Genomic DNA, 22,115 nt, shown 5'->3' with positions numbered 1-22,115 from the left:
AAAATTTTTGCCAAGAGATTATGAATTTACATTGTTTTCTGGTTAATAATGGAAAGCCTAGTGGAAAAAAAAAAAATCCTTCAGGGGATGACATTCTTAAGTCTAACTCTAGTCAAGAGGTCAAGAAACTTCTATCATCTTCCTGTAAATTGATTTGTTTTAATTATAGCTTAAAGGAATTATTGTGGAAACACCTAGAAACACAGGTGTTAGTCAAAAAAGATAGAGATGCCCCATTAAATGTTTTATTTTTAAGAAGATATGTTTCATATAGAACAAGGAGCCCCAGGTGATGGTGATATAATTAGGGCACTTTATAATATTGGGGCATGCAGTCTCCAAAAGACAGAAAGACTCTAGCCACTCATGACTTTTATACATATTTTGCCACTTGCTGGAGTTTGCTTTAGTTTCTGGCTTTTCTGTTGACCTGATTTAACTTAGTATTTAAATTTTATTTATTTATTCATTACTTGCTTCTGCCAATTTCCAAAAAAGGATTTCAGGTGAACTTAACTGGAAGGGCCTTCACAGAAAGCAGGCATGGTTCCTATTTGTAATTCACGAATCATCCACACCTTTGTAGAAGACGGCCTTATCAGACCTCTGGATTTTGCATTTTATACACGGTATTCAGGCATCACGACTGAGCCACTGACCACCTGAGATGTTCTCTCTGCGCATCTCCTTGTGGTTCTGATGTTTCATCTGGCCTCTTGGATTGACCTGTCCCACGCGCACACTTGGATTTGTTTGAATGCCCTGGCTCACGCTCACCTGCCTCCAGTGGGCGTGGTGGGGAGGAGGCGGAGTCAGCGGAGGCAGAGGCCCTGGGGGGCTGGGGGCGGCTCGCGGGAAGCCAAGAACTAGGGAGCACGCGGCTGGGCAAGTTTGCTGGCGAAGGTGGTGAGAAGGAGGGGCCTACCTCAAAGGAGCCCGGTCTCCAGGCTGGCCCGCAGCAGGTCGACCAGGCGGTGGGCACAGGCTCAGTTGTGAGGCAGGGCCTCAGCCGGGGAGGGCATAGAGGTGGACCTGGACTCTGAGCGGATGCGGGAGTTCCGCCGCGTAGGCACCGCGGGCCAGGACGTGCTCACTTCCAAGTCCCATTTTTTGCCAAGCTTCCGGCTCAACGCAACTGGCTGCACCTTCTTCCTGGACACGACCAACTGGAAGCCGGGAGCAGCAGTTATATATGTTTGAGCAAACATCAGCGTCCCCTCTGCGTCCTTTGTGGAAGATGTCACCCTGGGAGAAGAGTCCCTACCTCCTGATGCTCAGTTTATAAAACCCTGGCAGATGGAGAATTCTCGGGCAGAGGCCTGGCCTCCACGGGTTTGTCTTAAGTATGTCAGGGGAGACCAGACTGGATGTATGAACATGGTGATGGCGACATCGCTGGAGTCCCTAGAGACTGCCGGATTCAGCGGCCGGTGTGCAGCCGGGGAGCAGGGATGCGCCAGGACCGGCGCCGATGAGCGCTGCTGCCGACTCTACCGCGGGGGCGCCAGCCGAGGCCTCCGTGTGGAGGTGGGTGGACTTTTAGGAGTGAGAAGTGTCACCTTTTGAAACAGTGTGCGACCCGCAGCCACATCACAAGGGAGAGCGAAACTTCAATCCGTTTGCCTCGCCCCAGAACAACAAATCAGGTGAAAAGAATTTAAAAGACACCGGGGATTCTGGTTGGAGGCCATCAGCAAAAACACGTGGGCTCCTGCACCTGACCAAACCCAGCAAGATGAGGAGACTCTCACAGAGCTCTGTAAATCTGTCCCTCGGCAGAAACACAACGGCTCTCAGTAAGGTAGGTAGAAGACGAGAAGGGGGAGGTGGTGGGCCTTGTATTTTGCGATACTCTTTCATGGCAACCTGAGAAGCCTAGAATGTTCCTTAAGACGGTCTAGCTCTCCTGCCAACAGCACAGAAACCTCCCTCCACCCCATCTCCATGTACTATGGGTATTACTCACTCCATCCACGTTTATAGTTCACTACTGTCTCTCTGCTCTGGTTTGGGTGTTGAAAGAACAAAGTTCTTTACCTTTAGCGATAAAAAAGAAAAAAAAAAAAAAAGTCAAGAATAGCACCAGCCATTTTCCCAGTGTAAATGTGTACTAAGTATTGAGCAACAACACTCCTTTGGAATTCATTCCTACTGGGTTTTTTTTTTTTTTTTTTTGTGTGGGGTGGGCTATTTTTCCTGAGGAAAAAGGCTCAGTTATTTATCCTAAATGTTGTTGAGCGTCCCCTTTACCTTATTTGTGTGTCTTTCTGTTGATATCCTCACCCACAGTCTGAAATGACTCAAAAGATATTTTATATTTTGCTGTGTGATGAATAAGTCTGAGAATTGTTTGAGTTAATCGTGATTTTAAGTACTCTGATTTTTCTATGACAATCTTATGGATTTGATTTCTTGTTCTATTTCTCCCTATGCTTCCTAATTAAATAGTGCCTTAAGTGCTTTGCTAAGGTGATGGTGGCTGGTTCCTGGTGGTTGATTTTGGTTAGTTGAGTAAAGCCCTGATGCTGAGAGCTTTAAAAAACAAAGTTTTTAAAATTCATAATCTCTCTGACCAAAATTATTTAGCAGAAGAGCAATTTATCTTAATTAATTTGGAATGCTTTCGGAGAAAGAAGAAAAAAAGTTTAGACCTTAGCATTCAAGGAGCACCTGACGTACGTTAACTATATTGAAGTCTCCTGTGAGTTTAGACAGGTAGAAGCCGCTGAAACTTTTATTTGTGTATTGTAGTGCAGACTGTGGTTCTCAAACTTTGACATAGTTTAGAATCTCTTGCACTGTTTGTTAAAACACGGATTGCTGGGCTCCGCACTTAGTGTTTTTGATTCAGTATCAGAGTTGGGTTTGGGAATTTGTTTTTCTAGCAGGTTCCTAGGGGAAGGTGATATTGCTGACCTGAGAACTGCTGATGGCTGTAGATTATACCAAAGTTTAGGATAATAATTTCACTCTTAAAAATTGTCTCTCTGCTGGAAAAAAAAAAAGGTATATTACTCCATGCAGGCTGTTTTCCATGGTAAGTCTGTAATGGGTGGCTGAAGTTGTTTAGCATTTAAATACTAAATACAAAGCAGTTTATTTCTAGGACATTTACTAGGTACAGAGAGAAAAAAGCCTTGTCAAGACAGAATTCTGCCTGTTGTAAGAAATAGAATCATTGATTTACTGACATTTTATGAATAATCAGTACCAGCTAATAGTAGGTAAATTTAAAATATGGTGTAAAAAATATTATAAAATCAAATGTTTATAACTTCACACACCCAGAGGTATTGATTTTAAATTTTAGCATTTAACATTACAGATTGTATATGTGTATATTTTATTTAGGTTTATTTATGTAATATATATAACATTTAAATATTTTATTTCGGATTGATTTTACTGAAAATTGCATAGTAATTAGTTGTAATTACATTTTTTTTTGCCAAAATATTCTTAAATTTTAAGTAGTTACATGGAAGTTATATCAAAATTCCATTTCTAAACAGATTTTGGCTATTAATATTTAGGCTGTAATGAGAATTATATCAAATACTCTTATCACATACTTGTTGTCTATGCCTGTGAAAATATCTACCAAATGCCTCATCTCTGTCTAACCAAAACTGTTTAATCCAGATCCATCACAGCCTGTAGAACTCTCTGTGACTCAAAACTTGTTATTTTCTAGGATGATACTCTGATCACTTGTGAGGTTTTAAGTTATTTTGCTAGTTAAGTCTCTCCTCCTACATAAAGTAAGATCTCTGTCCACACAAATCCATAGCAGCCTCAAGTAAGTGTATCATATTTCTACCTGTCAGTGAGCACTGAGAACATTTCTGCTTACTTGCTCTATGACAACCTGGACACCATGTGTTTTTGGGAAAATATAGTCCCACTTAAATTTCTTCCTTCTAAATCTCCTGTTCAAGGACAGCTAAGGTACCCATTACCATAAGGCCAGGGATTTTTGACAATAGATCATGGCAGGGTCTTGTCAGAAACACCCATTTAGCAAAACTTCTGGCATATGGCATTTATTCAGCCAGATGAATTTATACTCATGAGGAATGAAACTGTCCTGTCCTTATAATTTGATATTTTTGCTTTAACTCATTTAGCTCTTGGTAAGTTTCTTGTGTGTCTCATCTCTACAAAGAAAACATTATTTATAGTGAATCTCTTCCAACTCAAAACTCAACATTACCACTAGCCCCCCTCTTTGATATACACTAAATTAGACAATGATACTGTCTGTTATCTGGCCCACTATCACTACAGCAATGACATTTCTTCTGGTGATCCTTGTCCTTAAGGATTTGAAATTGCTTTGAGAACTAATCTGAGAACATCAAGATTTATCTCCCATCCTGATTTCTATCCAAGGTCTAGGAAAAACTGTCCTGAAATGGTTCTTGGCACATACTATAACAACCAATATTGGTTGAAGGGATAATTTGTTAACACTATTAAAACTTATCAGATGTTTTACATTTTTACAGAAATTAGCTTTCAATTAACAGTGATTCTACTAGATTTTCATGACGTTGTTTACTTGTATATTAATTTACACATCATCTGCTTCCAAAAAGAATTTCAAGTACAATATATAAATAAAACAATAAAATCATAATGGATGATTAAAGAGCATATTATATTCCTCTTGAATTTATTTAAAATCAAAAATAAGTTTAATTTGTCTTCCACATGCAAAATCCATAATGAATGGTGGCTATTTGTGGTTAGAAAAGCAGATTGACTTTAAATAAAAATACCACTTAGTGATGGTAATTACAACACATTTTAAATATGAGTTATGGGCTTCCCTGGTGGCTCAGATGGTAAAGAATCTGCCTGCAATACAGAGATGGGAGTTTGACCCATGGGTTGGGAAGATCCCCTGGAGAAGGGAATGGCAACCCACTCCAGGATTCTTGCCTGGAAAATTCCATGGACAGAGGAGCCTGGCAGGCTACAGTCCACGGGGTCGCAAAGAATTGGACACGACTAAGCTGCAGAAGGAAATGGTACCCACTCCAGTACCCTTGCCTGGAACATTCCATGGATGGGGGAGCCTGGTAGGCTGTAGTCCATGGGGTCACAAAGAGTTGGACACGACTGAGCGACCTCACTTTCTTTCTTTCTATAGTTCCTTTTGGAGAAGAAAATGGCAACCCACTCGTGTTCTTACCTGGAGAATCCCATGGACAGAGGGGCCTGATGGGCTACAGTCTATGGGGTTGCAAAGAGTCGGATACGACTAAGCAACTAACACAAGCTACTAACACACACACAATGTGTATGTTTAGTAAAAATTATGAAAGATTTAGATATATTGATGTTTCTAGGTTTAAAATAGTAGCAAGTCTAATGTCATCAAATATGTACTGTTCTTGGCATTGGGCATGAAAATATTGCCTAGCCACATAGTTATAGCATTTTCAAAGTGTAATGTTCATTTCAGCCAATCTTAAATGTGAGGATTGAGACAGTTCTTTTTCATAATAATAAATTTGTAGTTCAATTGGCTTGCATACACATTTTCCCCCAGTATATGCAAAAGTGTTCAGGTATTGAATTTGAAATAGCTTGACTTTCTATTTGAATTTTGGTGAGTTAATAACAGCAAGAGATTAAAAAGAAGCAAGTACCTTGGCCAAATGCCACTGCTCTGTTGGAGTTTTGTTTTAATGGAAGTTTATTTTTTATTTTTTTTTCCTACAGGGAGGTTGTGTGAGCTTTAAGTTTAACATGACCCCTATAATTTATCAGTTACTTCATAAAGTAACATTTGCATTTAATTTTGAGTCTCAGTTTTATGTTTCTCTTATTCCCTTTTTTAATGACATTTATTCTCTAATTTTGCAAGCAGTACGTATTTATTGCAGTCACCTAGAAATACATAAAAACATAAAGTAAAATTAATAATCACCCATTATCCTCACCCCCTAGAGATAACAGTCATTACCATTTTAATGCATTTCCTCCCAGTATCTACATATTTTTTAAATTGACCTACAACATCAACATTCAGAAAACTAAGATCATGGCATCTGGTTCCATCACTTCATGGCAAATAGGTGGGGAAACAGTGGAAACAGTGGCTGACTTTATTTTTGGGGGCTCCAAAATCACTGCAGATGGTGATTGCAGCCATGAAATTAAAAGACGTTTACTCCTTGGAAGGCAAGTTATGACCAACCTAGATAACGTATTAAAAAGCAGAGATATTACTTTGCCAACAAAGGTCCGTCTAGTCAAGGCTGTGGTTTTTCCAGTGATCATGTATGGGTGTGAGAGTTAGACTGTGAAGAAAGCTGAGTGCTGAAGAATTGATGCTTTTGAACTGTGGTATTGGAGAAGCCTCTTGAAAGTCCCTTGGACTGCAAGGAGATCCAACCAGTCCATCCTAAAGGAGATCAGTCCTGGTTGTTCATTGGAAGGACTGATGTTGAATCTGAAACTCCAATACTTTGTCCACCTCATGCGAAGAGCTGACTCATTTGAAAAGATCCTGATGCTGTTTGGGGTTGGGGGCAGGAGGAGAAGGGCACGACAGAGGATGAGATGGCTGGATGGCATCACCGACTCGATGGGCATGAGTTTGAGTGAACTCCGGGAGCTGGTGATGGACAGGGAGGCCTGGCGTGCTGTGATTCATGGGGTCGTAAAGAGTCAGACACCACTAAGCAACTGAACTGCACAGCACTGTTAGTTCTAAGTACACAACAGAGTGATTCAGTATTTCTATACATTATAAAATGACCACCAGAATATGTCTGGTTATCATCTGTCACTATACAAAGATAGAGCAGTTGTATATTTCTAAATGTGCAGAAAATAAATGCCTGCTTTATGGACTGTTGAAATGATTGAATAAAATGTTACATGAAATTATTTTTTTAAATACATAACATGTTAGTTGTCATAAACTTCCCCCAAGTTTTGTTTTATTGTCTTCTAGTATTTCTGAGGATGGGAATGGTACTAAAGCTACTTCTAAAAAATTCAAAATATTCACAAACAAGCAGAGAGAAAATGAAGAAATCTTGAAGAGACAAAACAGCATGGGATTTTTGAGGAACACGTGTAAATTGGTAAAGCTAGAGAGAAGAGATAATGAAAGGAAGTAGTCTGAATACAGTTGGACAGTTAGATACCTTCCATTCATACCCTTTGATGACTAAATGTGTCCCATAGGACACTGTACTTACTGATCTCAGAAACTATCCCAGTTTTCCCCTATACCTGGACTGCCACTGGTCATCTCTGTCTGTGAATCTGGTATTGGGTACACTAAAATCCATCCATTACCTAACTTTTCATTCAGTCTTCACAGACAGAAGTAGCCTTTCCTTCTTCTCCATAGCTTCTATGTTTTAATTATAACTCATTGTATTATTTAACACATCTGGTATGTTTTATTTTTAGAGATTCAGCTGTATGGTCACCTCATAAATGTGAACTTGTCTAGTACAAGTCCTTAACTCCTAATCATCCTAGTATTTTCAAAGCATAGATCATATTGCAAGCAGTAGATACAAGAGATGTTTTTTAAGCTGACATAACATTTGTAATTTTATTATATTACTTTTATTTAGCTAATTTTTAGTATTACTGTATCATCCAGAGGCATGTACAGTTACTATGTTTGTGCATGTGTGCTAAGTTGCCTCAGTCATGGACAACTCTTTGCAACCCTATGGACTGTAGCCCACCAGGCTCCTCTGTCCAGGGGTTTCTCCAGGCAGGAACACCGGAGTGAGTTGCCATGCCCTCCTCCAGGGGATCTTTCTGATCCAGGGATTGAACCAGCATCTCTTTTCACCTCCTATATTGGCAGGCAGGTTCTTTATCACTAGTGCCACCTGGGAGGCCTGTACAGTTACTACTTATTTTAAAATCAGTGGGAGGGGAAGGGCATTTTGCAGGGCATTTCTGCTAATGTTCAGTACATACAGGAATTTCACAAGCTAAGATATATATGTGAAAGTGAAAGTGAAGTCACTCAGTCGTGTCCAACTCTCTGCTACCCCATGGACTGTAGCCGACCAGGCTTCTCCGTCCACGGGATTTTCCAGGCAAGTGTACTGGAGTGGGTTGTCATTTCCTTCTCCAAAGATATATATATATACACATGCACAAACACACACACATATATATATATGTATATATAAACTATGAATATATTAGTTACAGAGCATAAGATCTATCTTGTGGACTCAGGTTACAGCATTGTGGAGGAGCATTAGTAAACTTACTTGCTTGGAGAAAAATATCACCTTCGTAATCTAACTTTTATCAGGAATAATAATGACATTTTAGTCTTAATACTTTTGATTTCTCTTCCACTGCCTTTTGTCATAGAAGGGATTCATGTTGACTCCCTTCTTTGGTCAATATAGTCCCAAGAAAAAACTATTATTTTTTTGTTTTAGATCTATATTTGCTTTTAAGAATGTTTTATGAATACTGGAGTATAGTTGATTTACAATGTTGTGTTAGTTTCAGCTGTACAGCAGAGTGGTTGAGCTACACACACACATGTGTCCATTCTTTTTCAGGTGTTTTCCCATATGGGTTACTACAGAGTTTTGAGTGTCCTCTGCTATACAGTAGGTCCTTGTGGCTCTCTATTTTATATATAGTAGTGTAGATTATCTATTTTATATATAATTGTGTGCATATGTTAATGCCAACATCCTAATTTATCCTTCTGTTCTGCTTTTCCCCTTTGAAAGCATAGGTTTTATTTCAAAGTCTATGTTTCATAAATAAGTTTATTTGTATCCTTTTTTTTAGATTTCACATATTAGTGTTATCATATGATAATTGTCTTTCTCTGTCTGACTTAAATTCCGTTCACTTACTATGATAATCTCTAGGTCCATCTGTGTCGCTGCAAATGGCATTATTTCATCCTTTTTATGGCTGAGTGATATTCCATTGTATATATGTACCACATCTTCTTTATCCATTCATCTGTCGATGGACATTTAGGTTGCTTCCAAGTCCTGGCTATTGTAATGAAATTGGGTGCATATCTTTTTAAAGTATGGTATTCTCTGTATATATGCCTAGGATCGATTGCTGGACTATAAGGTAACTCTGTTTTCATTTTTTAAGGAACCTCCATACCGTTCTCCATAGTGGCTATACCAATTTAAATTTCTACTAACAGTGTAGGTCGGTTGCCTTGTCTCCACACCCTCTCCAGCATTTATTATTTGTAGATTTTTTTGATGATGGCCATTCTGAACTGGTGTAAAGTGATACCTCACTGTAGTTTTGATATGCATTTCTCTAGTAATTAGTGATAATGGGCCACTTTTCATGTGTCTTTGTTCATTTCTATGTCTTCTTTGAAAAAAAAAGTCTATTTAGAACTTCTGGCCATTTTGTGATTGGGTTAGATTTTTTCTTTTTTTATTGAGCTGTATAAGCAGTTTGTATACTTTGGAGATTAATCTCATCAATCACATCCTTTGCAAATATTTTCTCCTATTCTGTGGGGTGTCTTTTTGTCTTGTTTATGGTTTCCTTTGCTGTGCAAAATCTTTTTAATTTAAATTTAATTAGGTCCTATTTGTTTATTTTTAAAATGTTGTTAATCTAGGAGGTAGAGCCAAAAGATACTGCTACAGTTATGTCAAAGAGTGTTCTGCCTATGTTTTCCTTTAAGAGTTTTGTATATACAGTTTTACATTTGGGTCTTTAGTCCATTTTGAATTCATTTTTGTTTCCAGTGCTAGAGAATGTTATACTTTCATTGCTTTATATGTAGCTATCTAGTTTCCCAGCACCACTTACTGAAGAGACTGTCTTCTCTCCATTGTATATTCTTGCTTCCTTTGTCATAGATTAATTGACCATATATCTGTGAGTTTATTTCTGTGCTTTCTCTTCTGTCCCACTGATCTGTAGTGACTTGGACTCTAAATCCACAAAAAGAAACAAGAGAAACCAATACTCATAATTGGTTATTTTCAGAAATATGGGGATCTTTTAAATAGGTCATCTGACGATGTATTTACCAGTGGAACTAAGGGTTATTATAAGGTATATTTGAACTCTTACAGGGATGATAAGCAAAGTTGCTTGTTTTTTAGCACCTAATAATATTTTGTTAAAAGAGAAAAGATACATGATTTTTAGTGAGCATATTTTCTCTGAGTATACTGAATCAATTCTCTGATTTTTTAATGCTGGGAGAAAAATTAGGTACTTATATTTATATAAAGTATACTGAGTCCAGCTAGATGTGGGTTCAAAGTCCAGTTTAGCCATTGACTGTCTAAAAATGGGCAGAGTAAGGCAGTATTCTCAGTTTTTTCATATGTTTATCTCAAATTATGCATAGAGGACTTTTATGATCATTTTATCTATCTCATAGTAAGTAAAATAGGCAGTTTATGGAAGGCATATAAAGGCATTGTCTGGCACAGAAATGCTTCCTAAAATATCATTATTATTATTATACTGGAAATGTGGAAATTATGAAACATAAATTTTGGAATAATAAATTTAAGTAGAACAAGAAAAAATAATGAATGATTGCATATGACATGTTACCTTATCCTGTAATATCCAAAACAAAGAGTACTAAACAAGATACTTTGTAGGCAATAAAGAATCTGAATAGGGGAGCAGAACTGGAGTAGAATAGAAGAGGAACAGGTAGAATAAGTAAATCATTGCCAATATGTTAGTCCTCAGACGAGAGGGCTAAACTAGTACCAGTCATTGTGATTCATTCTCTTCTGTTTACCCATGAAAACTACAAAAGGAATATGATTAAATTACTGTGAGAGAAAAGGATATGAAAAGTTTTTGGAAGGGGAATATATAAACATACTTTTTTTTAAGTCTAGTGTTTCATAAAAGGAGGGATTCAATATATCTAAGTTATGGGTCCTGAAACAGTCCTTTCAAAAACCCATAACAAGAGAATTACAGCTGATTGTTCATGAATGAAAAGTTTGTAGGCCAGTTATATAGGTGTTCATGGTCTGACCTGCTTCAAGTTAATGATATTTTAGGAATAAGAATGCCTGGGTCTAAAAAGTTTTAAAAGGGCACAGTGTTCAGCTGAAGATATTTTGTGATAAAATGAATATATTTGAAGAATTGTAATTCATTGCTTTAAAACAGTTCTTATCTAACAAATCATATGAATGACTCTGAACTAAAATAGAATTCCTGCCAAGAGCATGATTTTATTGAGCTTCTCTATTATAACTTGTGCTATTTTTTTCAAAGTATTTGACTTAGAACATTATAACATTATAGACAGAAACTTTTTAGCTCGGTGAATTCTTTAATTATTAAATGACATATATCATATGTTTTAAAAATGATTTATCACTAAAATTACTTTGGATGGTTTTCATTTTTTAGATGCTCACTATACAGAATGTTTTTTAAACAGGACACTATGGACATTTGGGGCCAGAAATTCTTTGTTGTGGAAGGCCATTTCACTTACAGAAAGATGTCTAGCAACACCCCTAACCTCAAACCACTAAATTACAGCAGTACATACCAGACGTGACAACCAAAATGTCTCCAAATACTGCCAGTTTTCCCTTAAGGGCAAAATTGTTTCTGTCCCTGCTGAAAAGCACACTGTAATGAGGGGCTCGCAGATTAACATTTTCAAATGTGTTAGAGAAGAAGGGTCAAATATAGATGGGATTTCAGATTTTAGGAAAACAGGTACTGGAGAATTAAAGGAACAATGTAATAGATATTTTCTTAATTTCTGTAAATTAAGCTGCTTATGTGATGAATATTAGGCCAGTTATAGTCTAAAAAATGGAGAATGAGGGAGAAAAGGGTTGAAGTGGCAAGTAATTTCAGAAAGATAACCTGTGAGTTATAAGACATTTATTTGAACAGCTCAGCTCTCATTCTGGGTGATCTACTCACCTTTAAGGACGAACTGCTGAAACCTGAGATGAAATGGTCCCCTGGGAAGAAAAGATGTACTTTGACTCTTACTGTTGGCTGCTGTGGGGCCCTCCTCCTTTCTCCCATCCAGAGAAAAATTGAGCAAAATTAACAATTTTTTATCAACTGTTATGGTAGAGTTTTTAGAAGTAATAAGGAAACCTCAGAGGAAAACATTACCCCCAAAAAACCCTATAAAATAAGTTTCAAAAACATCACATGTAGAGAAATGCAACTTTCAGAACATTTATTATAAAAATAAATATTGAGCACCTGCAATATGCCAGGAACTGAAAAATGTGGAATGCAGCAAAGAACAATGAGAAAAACAATCTGGTTTACATGTATTTTTGATAGAGACCAGAAAATAAGTAGTATGTAGTCAACCTTCTATAACCTCAGGTTCCTCAACCACAGATTCGGCCAGCTAGATTTTGCACTAACTTTCTGATTGGTGGTTTGATGAATCTGTAGATTTGAATCCTAAGGATCTGATAGGACAACCATGGGACTTGAGCATTTGTGGATTTTGGAACTCCTGTCAGGTCCTGGAACCAATACCCCACTGATTTGTAGGGACAACTGTGGTGTATCAAGAGGTGATAATTGCTAGTAGAGAAGTAAAAATAAGGAGTGAAAGGGTAAGGGTGCACAAAGTTTTAATAAAATTACTCACCGAAGAGGTGTTATCCATACCAGCATTCAAAGGGAGTGAAGGAGAGTAGCCGGTAGCAGTCTGAGAAAACAGCAGGGGCAGAAACCCCTGGGTGGGAGTGTGTCTGGCCCATCCAGAGAAGTCCAAGGAAGGCATAATTGCTGGAGTGGACCATTTGTGAGTGAGGGTAGTGGAGTACTAGGTCAGAGAGGTAATCCTCTGCTGCTGCGAAGGTCATTGTAAGACTACTGGGTTTTACTCTGAGTGAAATGGAGAGAAATAGAGGGTTTTGAACAGAGCTTAGGCATGGTCTATGTTATATAGGTTCATCTTGGCTGTTACTCTGTTGATTTCAAAAGGAAAATATAGAGACAGCATAACTGCTTAAGAAATGCAGCAATAATTAAGTGAAGCATTAAGGCTTAAGCCTTAGTTGTACCAGTGGAGGTGACGAGAAATTTGTGAATTCTGGCTATATTTTGAAAGCAGAATCATTTTATTTGCTGATAGGTTAGATCAGGGAGATGAAAGGGTCGACCAGGACATCACCACAATTTTTGGCTTTAGGTAGAGTTGACATTGTAGCATTAGGGAAGATTGCAGGTGGGACATATTGTAGGTGGGAGAGGTGATGTCCAGCTTTGAATTGTATTAGAGAGGCTTACTAAACTCCCAAATGGAGTCTTCAAGGAGATTGTTCACCATGAGTATAGATATAAACATACAAGCATTTAAGCCAGGGTCTGGATGGTATAGAAAAGGGAGAGCATGTTAAATGGGGGAGATATTCAAATAGGGAGCCCTAGGATTCTCCACCATTAAAGGGAAGACAGTAGAAGGAGGACAACCAGAGCATATTGTCTCTTAGAAATCAAGTGAAGGCAGTGCTTCAGTGTCAAAGGAATACTGGCGATGTATTCCTGTTTCAAATACTGGTGATTGTTCAAACAAGATGAAGAATGAGAAGTCATCTTTAAATTTGGCATTTAAAAGTCTTTGGCAAGCACACATTAACAGAACCTATGTTTTGATGCCAGTAAAAGCCTCATAAAGGGAGATTTATGAGAGAATAAGGAAGAATTTGAATACAGTGAGCACATGTAAATTATCTTGAGAATTTTCTGTAAAGGCGAACAGAAGAATGGAGTAGTTGCTGGAGAGACATTAAGTAATGGGGGTGCTTTGTCAAGACAGAGTAGAGTGTGATTCAGGACTGATGGAGAAACCTAATGGGCAGAGAAAACATGATCATGTGAGAGAATTCTGGAATTTTGTTCTTAAGTAGGTTGAGTGAATGGGATCTGGTTCGTAAGTGGAGACGCTCACCCGGTGCGATGGCCCTGCAGCCTTAGTCGCTGGAGGAGACAGAGACAGACATGTGCTTAAAAGCAGTTATCAGTTCACAAGTGAGTGTGATGGGAAAGGGTATGGGTGTTCTCCTCTATTTTTATTTTATTGGTTAAAATAATAAAGTGCAGAATAAGAGTTGAATGCCTGAAGAGAGGGAAGGTAAGAAGTAGTCATCCAGAAAAGGAGGAAAGTGACTGACCAGAGAATGGAATGTTGTCAGCAGCTTCAGTAGTCTCATGGATGTAATAATCACAGTTCTGTATTTTTCTCCAGTCGCATTGTTTCATGGAAACAGGCTTGGAGTGACAATTTCATTAAAACAAAGCAAATCAAATGGCAGAGTTTTCTTGATGAAGCCATGAAGGGCAAGGGACTTAAGGTAATGTACAAGGGAGGATTATAATAATTGATTTTAAAATAAGGAAAGTGGGCACCCTTGTCTTGTTCCTGATTTCAGGGGAAATGCCTTCAATTTTTCACCATTGAGGGTGATGCTTGCTGTGGGTTTGTCATATATAGCTTTTATTATGTTGAGGTATGTTCCTTCTGTTCCTGCTTTTTGGAGAGTTTTAATCATAAATGAGTGTTGAATTTTGTCAAAGGCTTTCTCTGCATCTATTGAGATAATCATATGGTTTTTATCTTTCAATTTGTTAATGTGGTGTATTACATTGATTGATTTGTGGATATTAAAGAATCCTTGCATTCCTGGGATAAAGCCCACTTGGTCGTGGTGTATGATTTTTTAAATATGTTGTTGGATTCTGTTTGCTAGAATTTTGTTAAGGATTTTTGCATCTATGTTCATCAGTGATATTGGCCTGTAGTTTTCTTTTTTGTGGCATCTTTGTCTGGTTTTGGAATTAGGGTGATGGTGGCCTCATAGAATGAGTTTGGAAGCTTACCTTCATCTGCAATTTTCTGGAAGAGTTTGAGTAAGATAGGTGTTAGCTCTTCTCTAAATTTTTGGTAGAATTCAGCTGTGAAGCCATCTGGTCCTGGGCTTTTGTTTGCTGGAAGATTTTTGATTACAGTTTCGATTTCCTTGCTTGCGATGGGTCTGTTAAGATCTTCTATTTCTTCCTGGTTCAGTTTTGGAAAGTCATACTTTTCCTAAGAATTTGTCCATTTCTTCCAAGTTGTCCATTTCATTGGCATAGAGCTGCTGGTATTAGTCTCTTATGATACACTAGCAATGAGAAAACAGAAAGAGAAATTAAGGAAACAATACCATTCACCATTGCAACAAAAAGAATAAAATACTTAGGAGTATATCTACCTAAAGAAACAAAAGACCTATACATAGAAAACTATAAAACACTGATGAAAGAAATCAAAGAGGACACAAACAGATGGAGAAACATCCCGTGTTCATGGATTGGAAGAATCAATATTGTCAAAATGGCTATTCTACCCAAAGCAATCTATAGATTCAATGCAATCCCTATCAAGCTACCAACGGTATTTTTCACAGAACTAGAACAAATAATTTCACAATTTGTATGGAAATACAAAAAACCTCGAATAGCCAAAGTAATCTTGAGAAAGAAGAATGGAACTGGAGGAATCAACCTGCCTGACTTCAGACTCTACTACAAAGCCACAGTCATCAAGACAGTATGGTACTGGCACAAAGACAGAAATATAGATCAATGGAACAGAATAGAAAGCCCAGAGATAAATCCACGAACCTATGGACACCCTTATCTTTGACAAAGGAGGCAAGGATATACAATGGAAAAAGACAACCTCTTTAACAAGTGGTGCTGGGAAAACTGGTCAACCACTTGTAAAAGAATGAAACTAGAACACTTTCTAACACCATACACAAAAATAAACTCAAAATGGATTAAAGATCTAAATGTAAGACCAGAAACTATAAACTCCTAGAGGAGAACATAGGCAAAACACTCTCCGACATAAATCACAGCAAGATCCTCTATGACCCACCTCCCAGAATATTGGAAATAAAAGCAAAACTAAACAATGAAACTTAAAAGCTTTTCACTACAAAGGAAACTATAAGTAAGGTGAAAAGACAGCCCTCAGATTGGGAGAAAATAATAGCAAATGAAGCAACAGACAAAGGATTAATCTCAAAAATATACAAGCAACTCCTGCAGCTCAATTCCAGAAAAATAAATGACCCAATCAAAAAATGGGCCAAAGAACTAAACAGACATTTCTCCAAAGAAGACATACAGATGGCTAACAAACACATGAAAAGATGCTCAACATCACTCATTATCAGAGAAATGCAAATCAAAACCACAATGAGGTACCATTACACGCCAGTCAGGATGGCTGCTATCCAAAAGTCTACAAGCAATAAATGCTGGAGAGGGTGTGGAGAAAAGGGAACCCTCTTACACTGTTGGTGGGAATGCAAACTAGTACAGCCGCTATGGAAACAGTGTGGAGATTTCTTAAAAAACTGGAAATAGAACTGCCATATGACCCAGCAATCCCACTTCTGGGCATACACACTGAGGAAACCAGATCTGAAAGAGACACGTGCACCCCAATGTTCATCGCAGCACTGTTTATAATAGCCAGGACATGGAAGCAACCTAGATGCCCATCAGCAGATGAATGGATAAGGAAGCTGTGGTACATATACACCATGGAATATTACTCAGCCATTAAAAAGAATTCATTTGAATCAGTTCTAATGAGATGGATGAAGCTGGAGCCCATTATACAGAGTGAAGTAAGCCAGAAAGATAAAGAACATTACAGCATACTAACACATATATATGGAATTTAGAAAGGTGATAACGATAACCCTATATGCAAAACAGAAAAAGAGACACAGAAATACAGAACAGACTTTTGAACTTTGTGGGAGAATGTGAGGGTGGGATATTTCAAAAGAACAGCATGTATACTATCTATGGTGAAACAGATCACCAGCCCAGGTGGGATGCATGAGACAAGTGCTCCGGCCTGGTGCACTGGGAAGACCCAGAGGAATCGGGTGGAGAGGGAGGTGGGAGGGGGGATCGGGATTGGGAATACATGGGGAGGTGGGAGGGGGGATCGGGATTGGGAATACATGTAAATCCATGGCTGATTCATATCAATGTATGACAAAACCCACTGGAAAAAAAAAAAAGAAAAAAGAAAAAAAATAAAATAAATCCCAGCTAGACGGTGAAAAAAAAAAAAAAAAATAAGGAAAGAAAAAATTGAGAATGTTACTGTTGTCTAGTAAGTTCAACTTTGGGGTCATGTCATCTTCATTTTCTATTAACTACTTATATGTAATTGACTGTGTATTAAATTTTCTTTGCATTTGTATTTGTATTGAACACTGGCCATTGTAGAGACTCTGAATTCTGTTTTCTTTTGAGCATCCTGATTCTTATTCAGATGGCTAGCTAATCACTTTGAATTTGTGTAACCATAGATTTATACTTTTTAATATGAATCTGTGTAAAGTTCCAGGTATTCCCCAAGCTGCTCAGAACTCATTCTCCAAGTCTTAACTCTCATAATACCTTATTAATCCCTATTTTAAGCTTTGTTAAAATCTAGTAGAGTGTGTTCTAGGAAATCCTTACTTCTATAGTAAGGATTTTCTATTAATTGGTTTTCAGAGGAGTTAAAGGGGTTATAATGAGGATTCTGCAATCTGGCTGGACCAGAATTCATGTCCCCAGTACTGCTCTTCACTTTAGTATCTCTGTTGTTAACCCACAGCAGCTACTCTCAGGAAAGCCTTAAACAATTTCACCCTGTCCATTTAGAGCCCAGCCCTGAGCCACAACTGTGACCCCATTACAAGTATTATTAGAATCTGATTCTTGTTACTTGAGTAGCAGTAGAATATAGTTCTTGTCATATTTCATTGTGGTTTTTATAAAAAATTCCTTGATCACCCTGTTTTTATTTGGATTTTTTTCTTCTTTCTTGCTAAATTTTGAGCCATAAATATTTTATATTTTGTGATAATTGTCCAAGTAGCATTTTTTTCATTGTCTACTTATATTCAAATATGAGTCAGAATACATGTTAAAATTAATGTTCATGGATAAAGAGAACTACTTTTTATAAAATAATCTATTCAATAACCATCTGCTTTTATTTAGCTTAATTTTCTTTTAAGTAAATATACTTTTTTTATTAAAATATTAGTCTATATTTAGAGTTCAACCCTTGTGTGTTCTAGTTACTTTCAAAAACATTTGTTAAGTCAGGAGAACAAAAATAAAAGGGTAAAATGCATTCATAGGTCTTAAAATTTATATTTAAATACTATAAAAATGCCAACTAAAACTAACTCACTATCTTACTTTAACCCTTGAAAAAATATGGTGGGCTATGATGAATGTATTTTTTTTTAAACATGAGCTCAATCGAAAACTTACCTGCCTGTATATTAGTTTCTCTATGTCAAATAAAAAATAAGATAGTGTTGTCCTAAAACATATCTTAATAAATCTGAATATTATGTTTTTTTCCCTTACCAGATAATTGTACAATAGTCTTCTTTTTACACTGAAAGATGCAAGCTTAAAATGTAGTTTTATTGTAAGCATGCATATTGATAGCATCAATAATAAGCAAATATTTCTGTGACATAGTGACTTGTGATTCATTTCTGATCCAATCAATCATAAACATTTGAAATATCTCTAGACTTAGAAAAATAAAGAAAACATAATTTCTGCTGATTTTCTTTATCTCTGTAACTTGTATTCATCCATCAAATTTTTGGGTATCACAAAGCAACTTCTGGCTAAGTTTGTGATTCCCACCTCATTGCATTATGAGCATGTCTTCAGGCTTCCTTTTCTGTTCTATACTGTTAGAATTAGGTTTTCATAATCCTCACTTTTATTACTAATGAAAGATTTATCTAGCAAGCCGGGAACAAGATATTATTTGTCTGTCTCCCTTTATTTCACTTCTCCCATTTTCATCCCCTTCTTTCCTTGTTTTCTGGTCTCCCACAAGGAAGTTGATTTTTCCCTTTGTAGGAAGATAAAGCTTTCCTGGATTTATTGCCTGGTATATGTGCATGCTCAGTTGTGTCCAACTCTGCAACCCCATGGACTGTAGCCCACAAGGCTCCTTTTTCCATGGGGTTTGTCAGGCAGGAATACTGAAGTGGGTTCCGTTTCCTCCTCCAGGAGATCTTCCTGACACAGGGATCAAACCCACGTCTCCTGCCTCGGCAAGCAGATTCTTTACCACTGTAGCACCTGGGAAGCCCTCCTGGATACTTTAGTGTTCCTTAAAAAGTCCAAGCTTGCTAAGGCTCTTGATATTCCAGGAGAATTACATCACTAATCATTGGTCTGGCTAATTACTATGAAGGAATAATAGAATTATCTTAACCTGTAATATAGTGAAAGTGAAAGTCACTCAGTCATGTCCGACTCTTTGTGACCCCATGGACTGTAGCCTGCCAGGCTCCTCTGTCGATGGAATTCTCCAGGCCAGAATACTAGAGTGAGTAGCCATTTCCTCCTACAGGGAACCTTCCCAACCCAGGGATTGGACTCAGGTCTCCCACATTGCAGGCAGATTCTTTACCATCTGAACCACCAGAGAAGCCCAACCTGTAATAAGTGCTCTAAAAGGAAAATGAAAGACAGAATAGTAGAAGTTATCTACTTCCAAGAAGTTAAATGCTTACAGTCTGGGAATAAGCTCCTTCTTTAAGCCTCCAAGTTTCCAGGAAAACTGGAGGGGCCTAACCTTGTATGTATTTACATTTCAAGGTCCTTGAAGACCTCAGTATGTCTTAAAAGATTCGATATATGGGGCTATGATTAACTTGGCTCTGGATTCTGTAGATTACTGGAGGAGGAAATGGCAATCCACTCCAGTGTCCTCGCCTGGAAAATCCCATGGATGGAAACCTGGTGGGCTACAGTCCATGGGGTGGCCAAGAGTCAGACATGACTGAGCAACTAAACTTCACACTATCACCAGGATTTTAGGGTAGCGAAGTGCATTCCACAATCAACTGTAACCAGAACAGTCTCTGCTGCTGTCATCTTAGCTATAGAACCACTCCATTCTTTTTTCTTTTTTTCCTTCTGTCAATGCTGAGAATATTTTAGATTTTTATAGAGAAGAGAATCAGGGACTATGGCTCTACTGTTCATTAAACAAGCAGATAGGGCTCCCAAGTCGTCTTGTTCCAGTAGTTTTGCTTTAGCTCAGCTGTAAAGATACTGGAAACCTAAAGGGCTGCAAATAAAAATGCCTGTCAACCTCAAATCAATCAGTAACAGATCATTCTATGCAATTTGATTGTTCTTCCCCATCACAGTAAGTGGAAATAGAAATGGTAAAGTCACTCACTGGCAGAACTTTGAGCTGTGTAAGGAAACTGCTACCAACTGTGGCAGAATCAAACTTTGTATGGGATTAATAATGTGTGTCAAAATAAAAGTTATGATAGCCATCCCATAACAGAGGGGGCAGGCAAGTGATAAGTTTGATACTGTCAAGTGTGAAATAATACCTAATTGAAAGTATAAAGAGGTATTGTCTTAAATGTAATTAGATTCTGATAAATAAACAATGCACATTGTTAGCTCAAGATTAGTCATTAAAATTTTTTCAAATCATCGGAAGATAAGAGAAGAAATAAAAGTGATGCTGTAAAAGCTAATAATTTGCTCTTTACGTAGTAGATTAGTCAGGGTACTTTTTGTTTAAAGACTCAGTAATCTAACTGGTACAAGCTGCAGCCAAAAGGTAAATTTGTTGTTAGCATACTGAGGAATCTCAAATTATCCACAAAAAGTTTGAATTATAAAACAGCAGAAAGGTCCATGATGCAACCAGGGGTTGATTTGGTATACCACTCAGCCTGTTTTTCTTTCTTTTGTCCCTGTTCTCCACGACTGTCAGCTTTATTTTTTCTCAGTGTTCTGTGGCTTCATGATGGAAAAAGTGGCTGAAGAGAATTTCCGCTTCTCCTATCCCAAAGCAGCCCCTCATAAATGAGTGACCCTTTCTCCAGTGGCAGTGTGACCACGGATGAGGAAGGACTTTGATTCACCCCTTTTATGTCATGTTCACCAATGGACACATTGGTAGTGGCCAATAAAAGGGTGCCATGTGAGCTAACGCAATCATTATCACACTTTGACCTTGTATTTCTACATTTACTTGTCTGAATATAGGAGCAGCAGCTGAGGCTGATGACTAAACTGTTGAAGTTAGCAATAGGAGCTGTTCATGGAAACAGGTGGCAGAATTACCTGAAGAAAAATTGAGGGTGAATGAATTGTCAGACGAAAAATAGTTCACCAGTGCATACAGGGAGATGGGAAGAACAAACACCAGGGCCCCCGTGCAAGACAGACTGTTTCTTACTAAATGGTAGATTTCAGTTGAGTCAAATAGCCATTCTGTCTCACTTTAATAATCTTTAAAAGGAGATAGTAGGACTTTTCCCTTGTAAACCTAATTTGTTATCATGATGAAATGAGAGAATGTGAGTGTAAGTGAAAATCACTCAAATACCATAAATTTGAGCTATTTTGATGTCATATTTTTATTATTTATGATAATATTACTGCTGATATACTGTGTAATTCTTTATTGATACATTATCTCCTAAATACTAAAGTATAAGGTACTAAGATTCTGTTTCCCCTTTAATTAAGAATTTATTGGTGTCCTCTTCAGTAGAAAAGATAATAAAATTAATCAAGAAATATTCAATTAAACTGTCAGAGAGATTTTGACTTGCAATTAAAAATATTTAGGCAATTGCTGTCATCAAAAGCAGAAAAAAAAGGAAGAGAAGGAGAAGAAATTTATTCACATATATAGTTATCAAGCTAAGATTGAATTCTGTAATTGAATGGAAGGTACTGTAGGCCAGAGCACTATGGTAAACTTGGAGTTGAGCATAAAAGATGGCATATAAATAATTATCTTCAGACTCACAACTGTTTTTTTTTTTAACGGAAAAAATGAACTGATTGAATTAGCCTCAGTTGTAGGACATATTAAAATACAGTCTTTCATACATTCAGGATACAGTCATAAAAGTCAGTAAGTTGATAATGAAAACATGGTGTGACTTTGAAAGACAACATTTGTAAAGTGAGGCACAGTGTGCTCAAGGGTAAGCCACGGTCCAAACAAAGATGACAAGAGAAATTGAATTAGAGACGCTTAC

General features: G+C 37.5%; 1 pseudogene; it reads left to right on the top strand.

The window, feature by feature from the left end:
* Positions 1-543: 543 nt before the first annotated feature.
* On the top strand, positions 544-21,201 carry LOC122437799 (annotated as a pseudogene).
* Positions 21,202-22,115: the final 914 nt, after the last annotated feature.

This window comes from Cervus canadensis, chromosome 3 (genome assembly GCF_019320065.1).
Source record: "Cervus canadensis isolate Bull #8, Minnesota chromosome 3, ASM1932006v1, whole genome shotgun sequence".
Lineage (NCBI taxonomy): Eukaryota > Metazoa > Chordata > Mammalia > Artiodactyla > Cervidae > Cervus > Cervus canadensis.
Note: the sequence above shows the minus strand (reverse complement) of the source record. Positions and strands in the feature narration are given on the sequence as shown.